General features: G+C 41.5%; 1 long non-coding RNA gene across 1 annotated transcript in view; it reads left to right on the top strand.

Moving 5' to 3' along the window:
* The window catches only part of LOC135983925 (uncharacterized), a 92,263-nt gene extending 73,020 nt beyond the window's left edge, over positions 1 to 19,243 (top strand). The window contains exons 2-3 of the long non-coding RNA XR_010601784.1: positions 15,255 to 15,412; positions 17,007 to 19,243. This is a non-coding gene — a long non-coding RNA (uncharacterized LOC135983925). The remainder of the gene's footprint in view (positions 1 to 15,254; positions 15,413 to 17,006) is intronic.
* The last annotated feature ends 209 nt before the right edge of the window (positions 19,244 to 19,452 follow it).

A 19,452-nucleotide genomic window follows, 5' to 3' on the forward strand; every position in this document is an offset into this window, starting at 1 on the left:
TTCCTATGCACACAATGACATAGAACCATAGGGTTAGAAGGGGCCACAAGAGTCATCTAGTCTACCCCCCCCCCTCGCCAAGATGCAGGATTTGTTGTGTCTAAACCATCCAAGACAGATGGCTCGCCAGCCTCCTTTTGAAACCCTCCCATGAAGGAGCTTCCACAACCTCCCTAGGCAGTCTGTTCCGTTGCCCTATTATTCTTACAGTTAGGAAGTTTTTCCTGATATTTAATCTAAATCTGCTATGCTGCAGTTTGAATCCATTGCCTCTTGTCCTGCCCTCTGTGGCAAGAGAGAACAACTTTTCTCCATCTTTTTTATGGCAGCCTTTCAAGTATTTAAAGACTGGGCACTGCCATATCCTCCCTTAATATCCTCTTTTTCCAAACTAAACATACCCAGTTCCTTCAGCCTTTGCTCACATGACTTGCATTCCATCCCTTTGATCATCTTTGTCGCTCACCTCTGGATCCTTTCCAGTTTCTCTACATCCTTTTTATGCATTGGTGACCAAAATTGGACACTACTCTAGCTGAGGTCTAACACCGCAAAGTAGAGCGGTACTGTTATCTCCAGTGACTTGCATGCTATGCCTCTATTAGTGCAACTTAAAATTGCATTTGATTTTTTTTACAACAGCATTGCATTGTTGACTCACATTGAGGTTGTGATCCACCACAACTCTCAGATCCTTCTCAGCACTGCAGCTACCAAGCTAGTTATCACCCATTCTGTATTTGTGTTTGGTTTTTCTTCCCTAAGTGTAGCATCTTACATTTGTCTCTGGTGAATTTCATTTTGTCATTTATAACCCAGTTCTCCAATTTATCAAGATCCCTCTGAATTTTCAAAATATTGGCAACCCCCGCTAGCTTTGTATTATTTACAAACTTGATCAGTATGCTCTCTATTTCCACATCTAGGTCATTAATAAAGATCTTAAACGACACTGGACCCAGAACAGATCCCTGTGGAACTCCACTTGAGACCTTCCTCCAATCCAACATCATTCCATTAATAGTTACTCTTTGTTTGTGGTTGTTTAACCAATTATGTGTCCATTTAATGGTAGTTCTGTTGAGCCCACATTTCTCCATCTTATCAGAATATCATGTGGGACTGTGTTAAAACCTTTGTGAAATCCAGGTATGTTATGCCCACTGCATTCTCCTAGCCACCAAATCAGTTACCCTGTCAGAGAATGAAATCAAGCTGGTTTGGCATGATTTGTTCTTGGTACATCTTCATATTCCTGATGTTACTGACCTGCACATCCGAATATATTGTCTAAAAAAATCCTCACCGTGACATCCTTGCCTTCTATACTCTTCACAGAATATATGAAATGATGTATTCTCATTTGAAAATCCACAAAAGAACAGATTCTATCACTTCTTGGTCTACAGGGAAGCATTTAGGTCTATTCCTTGTCACTAGAGCTCTATGAACTATTCGTAATGAATGGAGTTTCATGGTAGCTTTTAAGTACTTTGAGCAGGAACCGTATCTACTTGTGTGTCTGTACAGTGCCTCCCACAGTGGTGTCCAATCCTGACTCAGGACTTTGGTTACTACTCTGCTAGAAATAATTAGCCCTAAATTTGGGCTAGGCTCACTGCAGTTGTTGCATATTTTCTGGAAAACCAGGTCAAGGTTTAAGCAAACTCAGGCCAGGTTGTGGTTTGGAGTGAAAAACAAGATGGCAGTTGAATTTCTGCTTGAGCTTTTGGATTAATTTGAACCTCAAACTCAAAGCAAAACACTGGGTTCAGGACCCCAGGATAAACCAAAATCAATGACAGTCTGATCACCTTTGACTCAAAAATATTGAGTCTCACTCAGCTCATGTGCTGAGTGAATCCACAGAACTTCTCAATTTATTCAAATTTCTTTGGTCTTGATAGGCTAGACATTCAGGAGATCCCATTTCTCATGAGACTTTACTGTTTCGGGCAAGGCTAGAAATGTCATAGCCAGCCTCTCTTGCGGTATTTTGTTTTTCCACTTCTGGTCTTGCCAAAACCTATAAGTGCAGAGTTGTGCACACATTGCCAGGGTGGAAGGGAAGAGAAGATAATGTTTTTTAAAACCTGAAAAGTCTCTCAAGTTTCAGTTTGTGTGGAGTAAATGTTCAGGACCTGAACTTCAGGTTGGGTCTTGTTTTATATGAATACATACATATTACCTACTAAAAACAAGGATCAGTTACCTCCGTACTAAAAACAAGGATCAGTTACTTTTGAGCATGTCTGTGTTGGGTCACATTTACAATGTCTCACAAGCTCAAAAAAACAATGCAAGATTTGGGATAGGTTCCAAATTTTAAACCCAGCTGTTTCTACAGGGCTTCTGACAGAAGATGGAAAATACTTACTGCTTTTGCCAGTTTCAAGTACTATAGTACCTCTATAAGGGGGCGGGGGGGAAGGAATCACTGATGATCAATTAAAAATATGTGCTAGGTTGACATAAGTATCCTGTCTAGTTCATGGAACTTGAATAGTCTGTATACTACAGAAATGGCACATTGTTAGTGTCTTTGTCTGGCTAAGTGCATTACAAACATTGAGGGGAAAAACAAAATATATCATACTACAGTATGGGAAGATATTTTAATTTTCAGACTCTAACACTTTTATGAACAAAGCATTAAAAACCAACCAAACATAAAATCTATTAAAAAACCTATAACTGATAGTATCTAAGGCAGTGGTCTCCAAACTGTGGGGCACACCCCCAGGGGGGCACAGAGAAACTTTTGGGGCAGCAGATGGCAAGGCCCAGTCCAGGCCCATGGGGAGGGAGCTCCATCCAGGCCCGTTCTGCCCCCAGACCAGCTCTGACCCCAGCCACCGCTCCACTCCGTCCCATGCTCCACCCCCAGCCGCAGTTCTGCTCTGTCTGGCCTCCCCCCGGCCCAGCTCCAGCCCCAGCCACAATTCTCATCTGCCCCCTCGTCTGCCCCCATCCCAACTCTGCTCTCATTCCCTCTTGGCCTCTAGCCCCAGCTCCTCCCTCATCCCCAGCTCTGCCTTCATCCCAAGCTCCTCTGCTAAGCCAACTGTGCAGCAAGGGAAGAGGGACGCAGACGGCGGGGGGCGGGTGCAACAGGAAAAGTTTGGGCACCTCTGGTGTAAGATTTATAATGCTGTTTCCACCCCACCCCCGGCGTATTTGAGTGAGTATTCTATAACACATTGGGTTAGAGTCTCAGCTGGTGTACAATGGCAGAACTCCATTAACTTCAATGGAGTTACAACAATTTATGCAAATTGAGGGTCTGGCTCACAGTCTAAAGACTGATAATTTAGGGCCAAATTTTTCTCTGTTACTACAATATAACTCCCTTGAATTCACTGGGGTAGGAATAGTATGACTGAAAGCAGAAAAAGGCCCACCTCGGGTGGGGGGGTTGTTCTTGTTTTTTAATAAACCCTTCTGGGGTGGTGATAGGAAGATTTAAGAAACATGTTGCGCGGTGTAAGGAGATTCATCCTGTAACATGATGATACTCTGCCACCTAGAAAAATGTAGTGGTGGTCTCTAAATAATGTGTGTGGAAATGATTTGTAAACTTGCTAAATTTTCCTAAATAGTGATTCTTTTCCCCACATGAACGATAATTATAACCACCTTTGTCAGGAAGTTACCTGTGAGGGTGAAAACTATATACATTACTGGACAGTAATATATAACAGGCTCCACTGTTGTATGTATAGCCCTTGCTATATAAATGTGGGACTTTTTCTCTGTAGATATGGTGGTTTTTTGGGGAATAGACTAGTTCCAATGAGAGGGGAAAAAAACAAGAATTGTGTGGTTCAGCTATATTGATACAGAAATGTGGGGGCTTTAGTTTTTCTTAAGAGTATCCCTATCACCACTGATGTAAAGGGCCTAATTCTTGGCTGTCATGACAGCCTCCAAAAGATGGAGTATTCTTTGAACTGCAGCCAATTTCATTGTCACACCCAGCATTCTGAAACAGAAGTATTGCTTTATACTGTTCTCACTGTGTGTGTGTCTATTGTACATTTCTATATAACATACACTTCTAATCCAGTTACTTAAATTGAAAACAAAAATCAGTGGAAAGCTCCTGCGCTTTCTATTTGGGGTTGATACTTAAAACACTGAATTTCATTCATAATAGTATAGAAAGACTAGCAGTGTTGGCATGCTTCTCTCTGGGGAATCTTTCATAGATGAACATTTTCCTCAGTCTTACTACATAATGTGTGAGTGAAATACAATACACAATAGATTGATAGGTCTGTTAAAAGCAGCCTTTGTCAGAAACTCCCCTATGCATGTCCTGCTTCTGTAGTATTAAGCCCTAGCAGATATTCAATGTGAATTTACAGTGAGTAGGACAAATGCTCCTTGGCATAAATAGCTGCAGGTCTATATATGTGTGCCCTGATGGGACATGAGTGCTAGCTGAACTCCACAAAAGGGCACCTGCTAAAATAAAATACAGTTAGAGGGCAAAAAAAGAGACTAATTTTGTGTGGTTATCCTTAGCAGCAACAAGGAAGAAAGACTACTTACAGATATAAATTTGTTATATATGTTGTAAATAAAAATAGAAGAGAGTACTTCATTCCACTCATAAGCCCTAGGGACAGTTGGCTAACTAGTGAAAACTAAGAATTTTTCCAAACTGAAGATTGTGTATTCTAGAGTTTGAGGTACATAGTACTCAAACGCTATGTAATTTGGTTGACTAACTGGCAGCCATGTATCCAAACATTGTTGAACCTTAAAAAAGATCCATTTGTTTGGTTCTAAAGGGCAGGTGGTTTTTTTTATAAACCAATTTGCTTATTTCTCATGATTACCTAATAATTGCCACCTGATATTGCTCCACTTTTTTCCACATTGGCATTCAGGACTATGTATAAAAATAAACAATAAAGGTGGACAATAGCAGGAAAGCAGTGAGGAGGCTTAAAACAATGCTTGCTGAACTGTGCTGTGGATTTTCTCTCCAAAATATCCTTCTAAGTAACCAACCCGAAATCATGTAGCTTATGTGTAATATGTTCTACATGTTGATCAGCACTGAGTTTGTGCATACCGTTACCTAAGTAGGGCACACCAGTATGTGAATTTATTCATATTAGCTAACCAACCAGAAGCCAGGTTTTGTGAGGGTACCATGGTTTCATAGAGTATATGTTGTTCAAATCCGCTGGAACTAATTCTAATATCAACCCATATCTCTTTAGACTCACTGGTTGAACCAGACCCAGTATTTTCATGCCTTCCCCCGGCCAGCTATAAATTAATATCAGATTCTTCCAACTTCACCACAGCTGGTACATAACTTGATTTTACCTGGAATAAGACCGGTAGCTCTTAATAAGGCAGAATCAAATAGTAGCCAACTGTATGAAGGCAAGTCTTTAACATCTTAATTCTAAATCTGATTATATAGTTCTCTTAGAGTGTATGTGTGTTAGCCTCTGGGCAGGTAGGTGGTTTAGGTGGGACTTTGATCATCTTGCCCTCCTCTCATTTCTCAAGAGTATCCATAGATACCAGCAGCAAAGGATGTGGAGATGAGAGCTTTTTAGTAACTGGAAGTCCAGTGGGCAGATTTTCAACAGTTCTGCTACCCATTTCCCATATATTTAAATATCACCGACTAGGGAGGGCAGTTTCTCTTTGTGGCAGGATACCCTGCGAAGTGCCTGCTGAGAAGTCAGTACTCCTATCAAAACTGAGGAAACTTCAGAGTAAAGACTTTTTGTTTATATCAATGAGAGTTTATGGCCAAAATTTTCCAAACCTGAATATCTAAAGTTAGGTACCTAACTCTATAGTTAGGCACCTAAATAGTTGGGCTGATTTTCAGAGGTGCTGAGCATTGAAGTCCTATGCATAAATAAAGCCTAACTTCAAGCACCCAAATATGGAACACTTTTTTGCCTGTGTATGTCAATTCCCTGTGCATCAATGGAAAGACATGACCAGTTTTCTTTTAATCTTAAAAAGAACAAAATAAAATTATCATGCCTATGTTTGAACAGTGTGCTTAAATGTACCCCAAGTCAGACCCTGCAAAGAGAGATTTAGGACATGTATTTATCTTCATAGTTTGGATGCCCATTGGCTAGAATGTCTTCTCAGCCAAGTCATTTTGATACTTACAAGATTAGAGAGAAATAAGGATCATGTGGGTGAGTGGGTGTCTCCCTCCCAATGAAGAAATTTGCTGCAGGCTTTACATTTACAAATTCATTGCATGTTTATATTTAACTTGCAATACAGAGTCTTCATATATATCTATAGTAAAGCCATAGGGTTGAATTTAATTTGCATATAAATATTTAAAATTGAAAATGTTTTTTCTTATCATACCTTGGGGTATATTTTTCTAGGGAAAAAGCAAAACGATCTTCAAAATTGACTGGTTGTCAGCGATCCCTCAGAGTTCAAGGATGATTGTCTTCCATAAAATGCAAAAAGAAGAACAGGATACTTGTGGCACCTTAGAGACTAACAAATACGGATACAGACTAACACGGCTGCTACTCTGAAACCTTCCATAAAATGATAGCCATTTATCGCTGATGGATCCGCAGGTGGCTAATGAGACCGACTGAGGATTCACCAATCTTATCACAATTGGGGCAGACATTTCCAAATGGAAGGGGCGGATCTGGATTGTTGAGTTGGCCTGTGGCGCATTCTTTCCTCCTTTCCCATTTCTCCATTTCCTGTTGACTCCATTGGCTCTCAATACTTTTCCATTCTGATGGGTTGAGGGCTTGGGTTTACCATGAGCTTATGTCAGTATTGCACTTCTTCATGCTGGTTTTGAGAGTATCTTTGCAGCGCTTTCTTTTGCCCACCGCTTGTCCATTGGCCATGACTCAGTTGTGAGAACATGACCTGCTTCGGGAGTCAATTTTCTGGCATTCAAAGAACATGACCAGCCCAATGGAGTTGATGGTGGATGATCATAGCTTCAATGCTGAAGGTTTTGATTTGGGACAGAATGCTGATGTTGGTGCGTCGGTCATCCCACTTGATTCAGAAAATCTTGCAGAGGCACCATTGATGTTATCATTCAAGACCTCGAGGTGTCTACTGTACATGACCCAGATTTCGGCACCGTACAAGAAAGCCTGGTACACAAGAAGCTTGTTTGATTCTTGATGTCATGATCTTTGAAGACATGTTTTCTCAAGTGTCCGAAAGCTGCACTGGTGCATGGAAGGCAGTGTTGAATTTCCTCATCAATGTCAGCTTTCTGTGACAGCTGCCGAGGTAAAGGAAGTGGCCAACATTTTCTAGGATCTTTTTATTGGTCTGAATTATGGAAGGAGGATGCTGGTGATTCGGAGCCTTTTGGTGGAATACTTTAGTTTTCTTGATGTTGAGTGTGAGGCCAAGTTGGTTGTAGGCCTCAGAGAAAGTGTCAACTATTTTTTTTAAGATCTTCCGAGTGGGCACACAGGGCACAATCATCTGTGTTATACAGTTCAATGATTGGTTTAGTGATAGTCTTTGTCTTGGATTGGAGGCGAATGAGATTGAAGAGCTTGCCCTCCATTCTGTATTGGATGTCAAGTCCGGAGGGAAGCTTGTCAGTGTGAGAAGAAGAGTGACATTAAAGAAGAGAGAGAAAGGAGTTGGAGCAATGACACAGCATTGCTTAACTCCTGTTTTACCTAGGAAGGAGCAGAGCAAGTGGATGCTCTAAATTGACTGGTACAGCTGAATGAAATACTGGTTCATGCCTATTCTTTCTTAAGATCTTCTGTTTGTCATATAGTTTAGAACTTGCATTGCTATCAGCCTTTTAATTTAACCTTGAAGGATAACTGACGATGGATATTCTCCTCCTGAACTGAGGATGAATTAGATAGACTTATTTGGTGACCCCATCAATTTACCATCTGCTAATCCATAAAGGACCATGGACTTTTCTTTTCCCTTTCTTCATCATATAGGGCATTACAGGGAATCTTCTAGTCACTTGGGATGCAGAATTCCTGTTTTTGGCTTGACTGCAATGTGTTCCTTTTTAGACATTTAAATAAAAACAGAATTGTACAGAAGTAACTGTAGGCCCAATCTGGAAAAATGAGTCTGGCAAAATTTTGGCTCAACAACAGCAAAGGGAAGGGATCCCTTCTCTAGCAGCCTAAATCTTCCTGAGGCAAACTGACAGCATGATTTTTATAATGAAGCTTATGGCAAATATGCCAGGCATCTCACTGAGTGAAACCTTGAAGAATTGTAAAGAAGCCTTGGAGATGCTCTGGTTTTAGAGGTCAGCTATAGGAGAGAGGAACCATATGACCCACAGACTATCTTCCACCCCTCAAAAATTATGTTAGTGGAGAAGAGTGTCCCAAGGACATTCTATTGAAGGGCAAGGAGCTCCTCCCAACCCAACAATGACTGAAAGTAGGGAGTTCCTCCCAAACACCATGGAGAGAGAAGGGATTAAATACTCTGTGGCAAAGGAAGATGCCTGCCTGCCTACCTGCCATTTTTGTAAGGTGTTTATTTAGGTAAGTGGGGCTGGTTTTGGTTTTTGTAGCGCGTAGCCTGGAATAACTCTCACGTTCTTTGTGGCTCCTGGTGTGGGGTTGGGGGCAGGGGCATAGAAATGTACAAAATGTGTAGAATGTGGGAACTAATTTCTATAGGTTCTTCTCCAAGCAGCTCTGCAATGCACCTCAGCAGAGCTTCTGTTAGAAATGAGGGTTTCTATGTCAAGTCAACCTCTTTCCTGGATAGTCCTCACTGTCACTGAGCCAGCGTCCACTGGCTTCTGGATGTTGGCTGAGTCCAAAAGCTATAGCTATATTGTTCTGGGATGGGGCCTGTTTAAAGAAACTGGGTGCGGGTTTGCATGCTGGCTTGAAACAAACAAGAAAATATATATTTACACACACAAAACATGATCTGCAATTAGGAAACCTAGTGACTGAGCGTTGCTATGCAAAATGTTAGCATTTTGTAAGAGAAAGCAACTGACCATCCCTATCACAGAGTTAATATGAATGCTCCTAGGTACAGGGAGATGACACGATTATTGATTTAAAGAGTTAGGTACAGGGGAAAAACAGATTTCTGTAAGGAAGACTAGAGAAAATATATAATGGTATGATTAAGCTCCATGAGTCTAGAGGGGTTTATAACTCACTCAGAGGGAAGACTTCCAAAGCAGAACACAAATCAGCTAAGGACAGAGATCTAATGCACATTCCAAAATGAATTATATTTTCCAATGATAAAAATAAAGTAGTGTTGCATGTATTATATCTATTCAGTCAGTGCAGATTCCTTTGTTTATTTCTTAAAATATCACAAAACAAACATAGTATTTAATCCATCATAGAACAGTCCCATATCTAATCTTTGTAAATCTGATGCCATATGGGCTGTGCAAACATTTTTTTAAAAAGTAATTCTATGATAAGCAAAACAGGAAATTGAAGGTTGCTGATGATGAAACTGATATCCAACTGGTAATCGGAGTAGTGAAGTCACTAAACCTTTCCTGCTCTATAAATTTTATTTCCTGGGTCTTGTTTTGTGTTTTCATAAGATTTGTTGGATAAGATGCTCTAGTCCTTTTAACCAGAATCATCATCATCATCTTAATTAGTTACCGTAAAATAAATAAGATGTTAAAAGTGCAATCTAGGAGTAGAAAAATAGTGTATGCTTGTTCTGTAGTGTCAGCATTTACTTACAAACTCTTCCTGTTTGTTCAGATAACCTCCCTCTTCATAAAGGAGATTGTTAAGCAGTGAATGTTCTTTACCAGGACTGCTTAGTAACCATCATGGCATTGCCTCATTGGAAGCTTTTTATTGGCCTGGTCCACTTCATTAGAATTGAATAATCGTTTTACCAAAATAATCTTGGGGATAAGGGAAGGGAAAGACTCAGGGCAATATTCAAATTAGGTGAATTTCACCCTGTGTAGCTAGCACAAGTCTTATGCACTGCTTAAATCCTTTTAATTCTTCAAAATGGAGATTAGGTGGGATTTATGTGGTTCACAAGCCTTGTGGTGGCCTTTCAAACAATACTAAATGCCAAAACGCACTTGCTGCCTACTATGATAGCCACAGTTTTGAATCCCAAATTTAGCTTGTTTGTGTTGTCCTAGAACAGCAATCTATGAAATCTGAGCCAGATCCTTAGCTGGTGTTACTCTGCTGTGTTGGCTGCAATGGAGTGACACTTGTTTACACCAACGGAGTATCTGCACCTCATCTTAAAAAAACTGCTCAGGTGATTCCCTGAGCACTGTGCAGGTATTATTTATTTATTTTTTTAAAATCCAATAAGGCAATTTTAAAAAGTTAAAGTTGGAGAGAATGGAAGGAAGTCAATGGGACTGTTCATGTGTTTCAATTTAAGTATGTAAGGGCTTTGATAGGTCAGGGCTTCAGAATCTTGCAATGAAAGTCTAGCAAATAAAACTCCCCAGAAAACTGTTGACACAATTGCTGCAAGACTTTATCAGTGTTTGAAACATTTCTGTCTTCCCAAGGTATCTGATAGTACGCAATGAACACGGGAAGTTGTACTGTAAGGCTCTGAGGGCCTTATCCAAAGCCCACTAAAATTGATAGGAGTCTTTCCATTAGCTTCAGTGAACTATATCAGGACCTTATTCTGAACACTTAAAATAGGACAATTCTGATTTTAAAAAAATGTTGAGGGAGATTTTAAACTATCTCATTGAAACCTACGGGAAAAGCCTCCAGAGAAGAGTGAGATGCTTTTTAAAGCATGCCTTTAAAAGGAGAGAAGAATCAGACTCCGAGCTCTGGGGAGAAATAGGACCTCACTTACATGCCTGCAACTACACTGAAGTCAGCAGGATTGCATCCACTTACATCAGGTCTGAATTTGGTCCTGGTGTTTGAAATATCTTCTGAATAAGACCTTGGCGCTCACCTTTTTATTCTTCTAGTATATACGGATATTACTGTTCTTTAAAAGAACATCTGTTTAAAAACAAAAGTGAGATACCTTCAGACTTGCTCATGCTTCACCAAACAATTCTTATGCACTATTTGTATAATGTCCTATACTATGCATATCAGTTTAATAAAGCAGGGATTTACAGAGCTCCCAAGCTATGCCTGTGTTTGTCAGTGTTGCACAATAAATGCCTGGTTTACCTTTCAAAGAAGAGTAGGTAAGTATAGAAGAATGTCAATGGGCTTACATACCATTCACCACCCCTCACTCAGCATGTCACTTCTGGAGGGGTGTCCAGGCTTGTGAGGCACCTTGCTACCAGCTGCAACCTCCTCTGCACTGTCAGGGGTCAGCTACCCAACTCCACCAGCCACAGGCAACACAAGCACTCTTCACGAGGCCTATGCAGGCCCTGTTGTCTCTCTATAGGTTAGCAATAGGCACACTTCAGGCTTCGAGCCCTTGAAGTGTCTCCCTGGAGTGTCCAGCCCCTATTCCGCTCACAGCAGTCACAGATTCACGGCTTCCAAAGAGGCATCACACTCCAGTTTACCAATTCCACTTCCGATTGCCACTTTGCTTGTCACGCAGCATTGAGCTATGTTTATAGTGCAAACAAGTAAAAGTTTATTTAACATAGCGATTCAAGTGATAGCAAGTGGAATTATTGAAAACAAATGGTTATGTATGAAATAAAGTCATAACACACATTTCAGAACCTAGCCTGACCTAACTAGATACTTTCATGTCTCATAGAGCAATGCTCACCCAAAGTCCTTTCAGCATTTTACAGCCAGACTTGGCTGTTATCTTTTCATTCATGAGACAAGTCACACTGTCAGCTTGCCTCCTTGGTGAAAGATCCCAGATACCTGTTTGCACCCCCAGATATATCAGAACAATCCATTGTCCTTATCCACAACCTATATACTCCAATCTTGTAGATTTTTGCAATCTCTTAATCAGCATCTGGCTCAATAAACAAATAGACAGACATACATTGTAAGGCATTCAATACACAACGACCAAACTGGGAGATAAGTCTTTTACCTTTTGCTTCAAAGGGACCTGTCCAAGACATGTCACCTCCTGGATAGCTGCCTGTAAGAACATAATTGTCAGTATAGATACAGCTCCTTGAATATTATCTGTACATACATTTTGCAGTGATTAGGATGAGCAGTGGGTTATTGGTTCTTGGCTGTCTCACATTTCTCCCACCCCCCCCCAGTGAATTATTATGCATATATACAACCTAGGGGATCCCTGTAAAACCCTATCCACCCTCTGTGCCTTCTGCCAGGTGGCACCAAAGAGATTCCTGGGTCTCACCCTCCCAAAATCCTGAATTCATCAACATCATAGCTTGTCACTCCAAAATCACAGCCAAGACCTGGTGTTGCCATTTATGTCAAACCAGTTCCCCAGGAGTACAGGATGTTGACAGGGGGCATGGCATCAGGGAGTGTTCATGCGATGTCTAAGGTCTCCTCATTAGTATGTGGGGCCATTCCTCCGCTTGCACTTAGTCATGTTGTCACCAGTCTTTGCCACCCCAGCTCTTCCTCGATTTTCAGTACTCCAATATTTTCATTCAAGGTTGGTACCTGGGGGGAGTTGTTCTGAAGGAGACAAGTTCTCCAGGATCATCAATATTTCTCACCATTTTGTTACACTGTAGCCTTCCACCCTGCTATTTTGAGGTAGGGAATTTTCAGAAGCAAATCTCTTCCTGGGCTTCTGCCTCTTAGGTGATAGAATGTGTCGACACCGTGCCTGTCTCAGATCTCACACAGTGGCACCAGAACATTTTTAGTAGTGGGGGTGCTGAAAGCCAGCCCCCCTTGCCCCTGTCCACGTACCGCCCCTCCAGCTGAGGCTGGGAGCAGGGCTGTCTCCAGGAGGGGGTGGGAAACCAGACAGGGGCAAGGCGGCTGAGGCCACGTGTGGGGCCCCAGAGTGGAGCCCTGGGAGCAGGGGGCTGCTGCGGGGCAGGCCCTGGGAGTGGAGGCCTGGGAGCTGGGTGTGGGGCTGGGGCCCCAAGAGCAGAGCGCAGGGCTGGGAGTGGGGCCCTGGGCACGGGGCCAGAGGCCAGGAAGTGGGGCCAGTGGCCGGGACCTGAGCCCCAGGTGAGGAGTTGGGGAATGCAGTGTAGGTGGAGGGCCAGGAGCAGGGTCTAGGCGCAAGAAGCCCCCCCAGGGTTTTATGCACAGAGCCAGCAGTTGAGGAGCGGGGCCAGGCCCCGGGACCCAAGCCAGGGAGTGGAGCCTCGGGTGTGGGGCCAGCAGCCCCGCATAAAACCTGGGGGTGCTGCAGCACCCTCCTTCCCCTGTACTCCTACTTCCTGTGCCTATGATCACAGGCCTGGTTTTGCCTCTTCTTTCTACTGAAGACATACTGCTTCACTGATGATGGTGCAGTCCCTGTGACGTAGTATAGCAGACAGCGTGGGAGTTGGTTTCAAAGTCCCTGTGATGATCCTATAGGTTTGATTAAGTTCAGTATCATTTTTGTGTGCGTGGCTCGAGCATGACCACACTGGGGCACAGTAGTCTGCAACTGAGTAACACAAGGCAAGACAGGTTGCTCCGAGTGTTTTGGGGTCAGCTCCCCATTTCGCATTGGCCAATTTCTGGAGTACATAATTTAAGGAGTTCACTTTCTTTTTCAGGTTCTTAATATGCTCTTTTGTATTTTAGTGTTCAGTTTAATGTGACCTCAAGCTACATTGGATGTTGATACTGTTCAAGGGATTGTATAGTATTCTATACTAACATTCAAGTCTAAACTTATTTTCAGGCACTGTAACTAGTTTAATTGGGCATAAGCTTTCATGGGCTAAAACCCACTTCATCGGATTTTAGCCCACGAAAGCTTATGCCCAAATAAATGTGTTAGGCTCTAAGGTGCCACAAGTACTCTTCATTCTTTTTGCTGATATGGTCTAACACGGCTACCACTCTGAAACCTGTCACTAGTTTGTGAATCAAATACCTGATCTCTGGTATGTCTTAACTTGAGAGTCAGCCAGGACCCCAGCTCGCTTTCTGTCCACACAGAAAAACCTCCTACCCAGGATTTAGCCCAGGTTACCAGGCACAATATAGGACAGGCGTCGGCAACCTTTCAGAAGTGGTGTGCCGAGTCTTCATTTATTCACTCTAATTTAAGGTTTCACGTGCCAGTAATACATTTTAACGTTTTTAGAAGGTCTTTTTATATAAGCCTATAATATATAACTAAACTATTGTTGGGTATGTAAAGTAAATAAGGTTTCAAAATATTTAAGAAGCTTCATTTAAAATTAAATTAAAATGCAGAGCCCCCCCGGATGGGTGGCCAGGACCTGGGCAGTGTGAGTGCCCCTGAAAATCAGCTCGTGTGCTGCCTTCAGCACGCGTGCCATAGGTTGCCTACCCCTGATATAGGATATAGGCTTGAGCTTAGCTTTCCCTTCAGCTCCAGCTGGCAACCTGCCTGCTTTGCAGTGAGAATGATGCCGAATCAAGCTCCACTGCAGTTAGTCCTATAGTGCTGTCCCACAATTCCACCTGGGCTATACTATCCTCTCGACCTCCTCTCTTTGTCTCCATTGTAAGTCACCTACACTGGCTCAACGTTTTAGCCCCATGTTTGCCTGCGCCATGTCTGCTCCACTTCTACAGCATTTGAACCGAGATGCCGTCCAAGAAAGTGCACTGTTGTTTGCAGACCAAATTCCTAAATCACATTCTCATTAAAAGTCCTTGCTGCCAAATGTTGTTTGCATTCACCTTCAGAACAGTCTGTGTTAATGAGTTGCTCCATTCAGAGGTTATTTACATGAAGTATTATTCTCGTGTGCCTGCCAAAAGACAGCAGCTCCATGCTGGGTGAGAGAGAGAACACCTTGTGAATGAATTCATGGAGCAGCCCAGTTTAATGCAGTTGCTAAAAAACATGGGATATTCCATTAGAAATCCATTCCAGCACAGGAGCTAGTACATCACCAGTGTGCGTGGAGTCACATGGGTCTAGCAATGAGGATGTTTCACCCATGGTAGGCTAGCCCAAGGTAACTCTGCAGTCAAAACATAATCTGCAAGTTCTAGGTTCTTGTGTCTTCCTTGCTTGGTCATAAATGCTATTTTATATCATGAAGCGTTAAAAGAGCCAATCAGAGAAGGAAATAAATGTCATGTTTGTTTGCATATGCCAACAGCAACTTGATTGTAACAAAACCCTATTTGCTGGATGTTTTTTAAGTGCCAACTTGTGAACTTTTTCTTTCTGAATTCCTATAGTTTTTCCTTTCTCTGTGCAAAAGAGAATGTCTTGGAAGCATGCATAGAAGAAATCTGAAGAATTTCCTTCTTCAATGTGATAGGAGAAAATAGAACATGTCCTGCATGCTCATGAAGTCATAAGGCCTGATTCTCTACTTGTGCTACACTTGTGCTTGGTGAGTGTAAAACGCTATCAGGGGTGTGAGTGAGTGAGTGGAGAATTCTGATTTGGTAGCATTTACACCCAGTTTGCATAGGAGCAACAACTACACAAGATGCAAGCCAGTGCAGCATCAAGCCCATACTTTTTTTTTTTTTTCTTCACTCTGTTCTGCTTTAATCTCCTCTCCCTAGTCATGTTTCACAGGAGAGCTCTTTCATTATGTGGCACTGGTGCTGAATGCAAGATGAGATAATACAGGAGTCCAGCCAAACTTATTTTCAGATACTGTAACTAACTTGGGTATCAAACGTCCGATCTTTAGTTTCCAGGCTGCCCCTGCCCCTGAGAAAAGGAGTATTTGGGCTCTTGCCCTTCTCTGTTCTTAATTATATTAGTACTATATGTTTTTTGTGATAGGTATTGGAAACTCATGGTGACAATATCATAAGACATGTTAACCATAACAAGTCATCAACGTGTTTTGTATCAACAAATGGAATCTTTGGGAGCATTTCATGACCTCTTGGATCTTTACAGCCTTTTCCCATCTCAATAGTAATAATTAATACTGCTTCTCATGTTCAGAACATGTTACAAATACTGAGCTGAATCATATGCACCTTACTGATACAAGTAGTCCAGTGAAGCCAATGGGACTACTCATTTGAATAAGGCAAGCAGGAAGGGAGAGGTTATCTAATTACATGGTTTTTCTGGCTGCTTTCATGTTTTCATGTTTATGGAGTAGCCTTGCTAACATCTTTTTCCTTTAACTGTCTATCCAGCTTTGTCCCGCCCTGATGGTCTAATGCTGGGGCCACCACTCTGACTGTACTGCTGTGGTCCTTACAATGCTTGCACAGCATTGTTGTTGCTACTTTTATGTTGTTTTTTGCTTTCTACGGACTATTCCTCACAAAAAAAGTTAGTTTTTGTTAGAAACCAAACTTGAGGAGTCGTACTAACATTATGTTAATTATGGCTTTGCAGTCAACATAGACAGGGACAGCAGCTCCAGCAGGTTTACCCACAACCTGCGGCCAATATGTTCAATGTGATAGTCCTTGTCTAAATTGATTGCAAAGTCGTGTTTAACATCATGTTAGTTAATACAACTTCTCAAGTTGTGTTCTGCCATGCCCTGATTTTCTAGTGATGACAAGCCCTAAGGGCAAAATCCATCTCTGTGCAAGCAAATTTCTCCCTAATAACCTCCTGTGAAATCCTGCTGGCTCTTTTCTTAAGACTCAGTAAAGCTTGTACAATTATTTACTTTCACATTCACCCAGCCACTAACTGATTGCACCTGCTTGCTTGCCATTCACTCATGTATATGCATGCCTATCTTCTCCCTCCTGTACATGCATGCCTACCTTCTCCCTCCTGTAATGTACAAAAATCCAAGGATGTCTGACATGGACATTTCTTTAAATACATGAAAACCATCCAGGAAATCCATTACTAATATCTAGCTTTATTTATCATTTGATTGAGATGAATGGCATCTTAAAAGGTCATACCATACACAATAGCTGTTATAGGCATGGGATAGTTATTTTCTGAGCTTCTTTATTCATGACTCTTTGCCCTTTTTTCTGGATTGACAGGTGACAGCTTCACATTCTGGACCTTTTAATATGTATTTACAGTAGTCTAAGAAATTTGTCCTTAATCAAAGGAGCCATGACTTGCCAGCACTCCTTTAGGATATTACTGAGTAACTCATTACAATGTTAATAGCTTCTGTCAGGAGTTATTGATCCTGATGTCAACTATTCTCAGAATAATAAATACAGCTGATTTTTACTTTATCTGTGGAGCATGCTGCGGGATCACTATTCAAGTGGAATAATCAGAAGTGCTTGAGTGGAATAATCAGCATCCAATATGTGAATCAAAACTAAATAAAGACAGATTTCCAGATGCATGAACATAATTTATTGTTGTGGGCAAAGTAATCACAATATGGGAACAAAGCAAACAGAATTAAATGGTGAAGTAAATAACATTTTTACTAAATGATTTTTGACAAACTTCAGCTTGTTGTCAGCAGTTAAGAGGGTCAATAAGGAAAAATAATTAGAGCAGATATTAAACAATTTTAATCCAAGAGAAGATCATGCTTATTAGTCTGACTGTGACCTTGCTGCTGTTCCCATCCTGCATTATGAGAATTAACTAATGGACAAATCTTGGTCTCATTCCATTTCAATGGGACCAAGTTTTAGCCCCAAATATCTCTCTCCATAGACAGATTTCCCTGGTTGTAGATGGAACTGTACAAGAGGCCCACAGATACAGCAAAGGAGACATGAGGGAAAGGGATCTTTTCAAGCAAGACTCCTCCCTATTAGCAGGAATGTTTCAGACCAAGGGTGAAATCCTGCCCCCATTGAAGTCTATCACAAAACTCCTATTGACTTCACTAGATTCAGGAATTCTCCTTAAGGGTCAGGATGAACTAAATGGGTAAGAGAGGAAATCTGTCTTGGTGTGTTTTATATCACCCTTCAATGTAGTATGTAAATGCTTATCAGGAGCATGTAAGATATTTAGTGGACTTCATGGAGTTTCTCCCCTCCCTGGAAAAAGGAGAGACATGATCAGGAGGAGTTATTAGTTTGGAACACTTCTTTTGAGTAGATAATGAAGTATTGTACAATAAGGGCCATACAGTCTAATGTGTCAGGGCAATTTTGTGATGCTCTTCTAGCTCAGAGGGATCCTATTGCCAGCATAGAGGAATCCTCAGTTAACAGATTCGCCATAGTGGCTACCATGCCACAGCCCTGCCTTAGACTGGCCCGGAAGGGACGGCTAAGCTCCAGCCGAAGTCCAAATGTCTACACAGCTGTTTTTAGCGCTGTAGCCTGAGCCCGAATCTGTAGACCCGGGCTCTGAGACTTACAGCTCCAGGTTTTAAAATGCAACTTGGACATACCATACGATATGGCCAAGGCTCTCCATAGCCCTTGGGGCCCGTGGCAGCCAATGAAAGTCTGCCCTGATTTGTGCCTGGAGGCCAGACAGGCACATAGAGATGCACACATTGAAGGATTGCAAGAGTGGCTTATAGTCCTCTTTGCATCTTTCCTGTCTTGCACTATGTGCTCCTTGACTAGTCTCCAGGATTTAACCGAGTGGACTCAGTCTCTGTGTCACTTGCCCATTGTACTGTCATCTTCTACTGCTGTCCCTTGCTATGCTTTGTCTGGTTACAATATTTACAAACCCGATATTCTTGCTCATCTTCCTGCATTAATATAAAGAAAGAGATGGCAGAAAAATTGAAGAGCAGGAGAGGAAAGAAGAGAGGGAAAGAAGGTGGGGAGAGACATAGGAAATGCATAAAAAGGAATATAATGGGAAGAGAACAAAGATAGAGAGGAAAGGAGACATTAAGCAACAGGCAAGGGAAAGAGAACTTGAGGAAAGAGGTTGATTAACAAATAGACTTGGCAAAATTTCTTAACATTCTGAGAGAAACTCTCTTATAATCAGATCCACCCATTCCATATATTAAATCGTTATATTGTTCCCTTATTTGATTTAAATGTATGCGTGTTATATTTGTCGTTGTTACAAAATCATTTTTGTCAGATTAATATACATAATAGGACTATGAATCTAGTAAAACATCCACCTATCATCACACACCTAATAAATTTCTATCTGTTATAATATCTGAGATTACAAAGTGAAAAATGCAAATCGATAATGTAATGTGTGATATTTTTCAACACTGATGTGAGTGCTGATTTTCACTAATGCTTTTCTTGTGACAATTGCCAATAAATCCTGAGTGGAACTATTTCCATTCCTGCAAAAGGACTTTCGCAACAGCTGTGAGGGTACAGACAAGAAACACGATGTGGTGTCTGCCAAACAGTTTGTGTTTCTGCAGCCTACCTGAATTCTTCTCACATTGCATGATGTTACTCATTTGTACATAATTTATCATCTCAATTTATTTAACCCAACATGACGCTTATGTAGTAAGGCTTTTTATCTAGCAAACACTTTTAATCATGTGAGTAAATTTACACTTGTGAG

This window comes from Chrysemys picta, chromosome 1 (genome assembly GCF_011386835.1).
Source record: "Chrysemys picta bellii isolate R12L10 chromosome 1, ASM1138683v2, whole genome shotgun sequence".
NCBI classification, from domain to species: domain Eukaryota; kingdom Metazoa; phylum Chordata; order Testudines; family Emydidae; genus Chrysemys; species Chrysemys picta.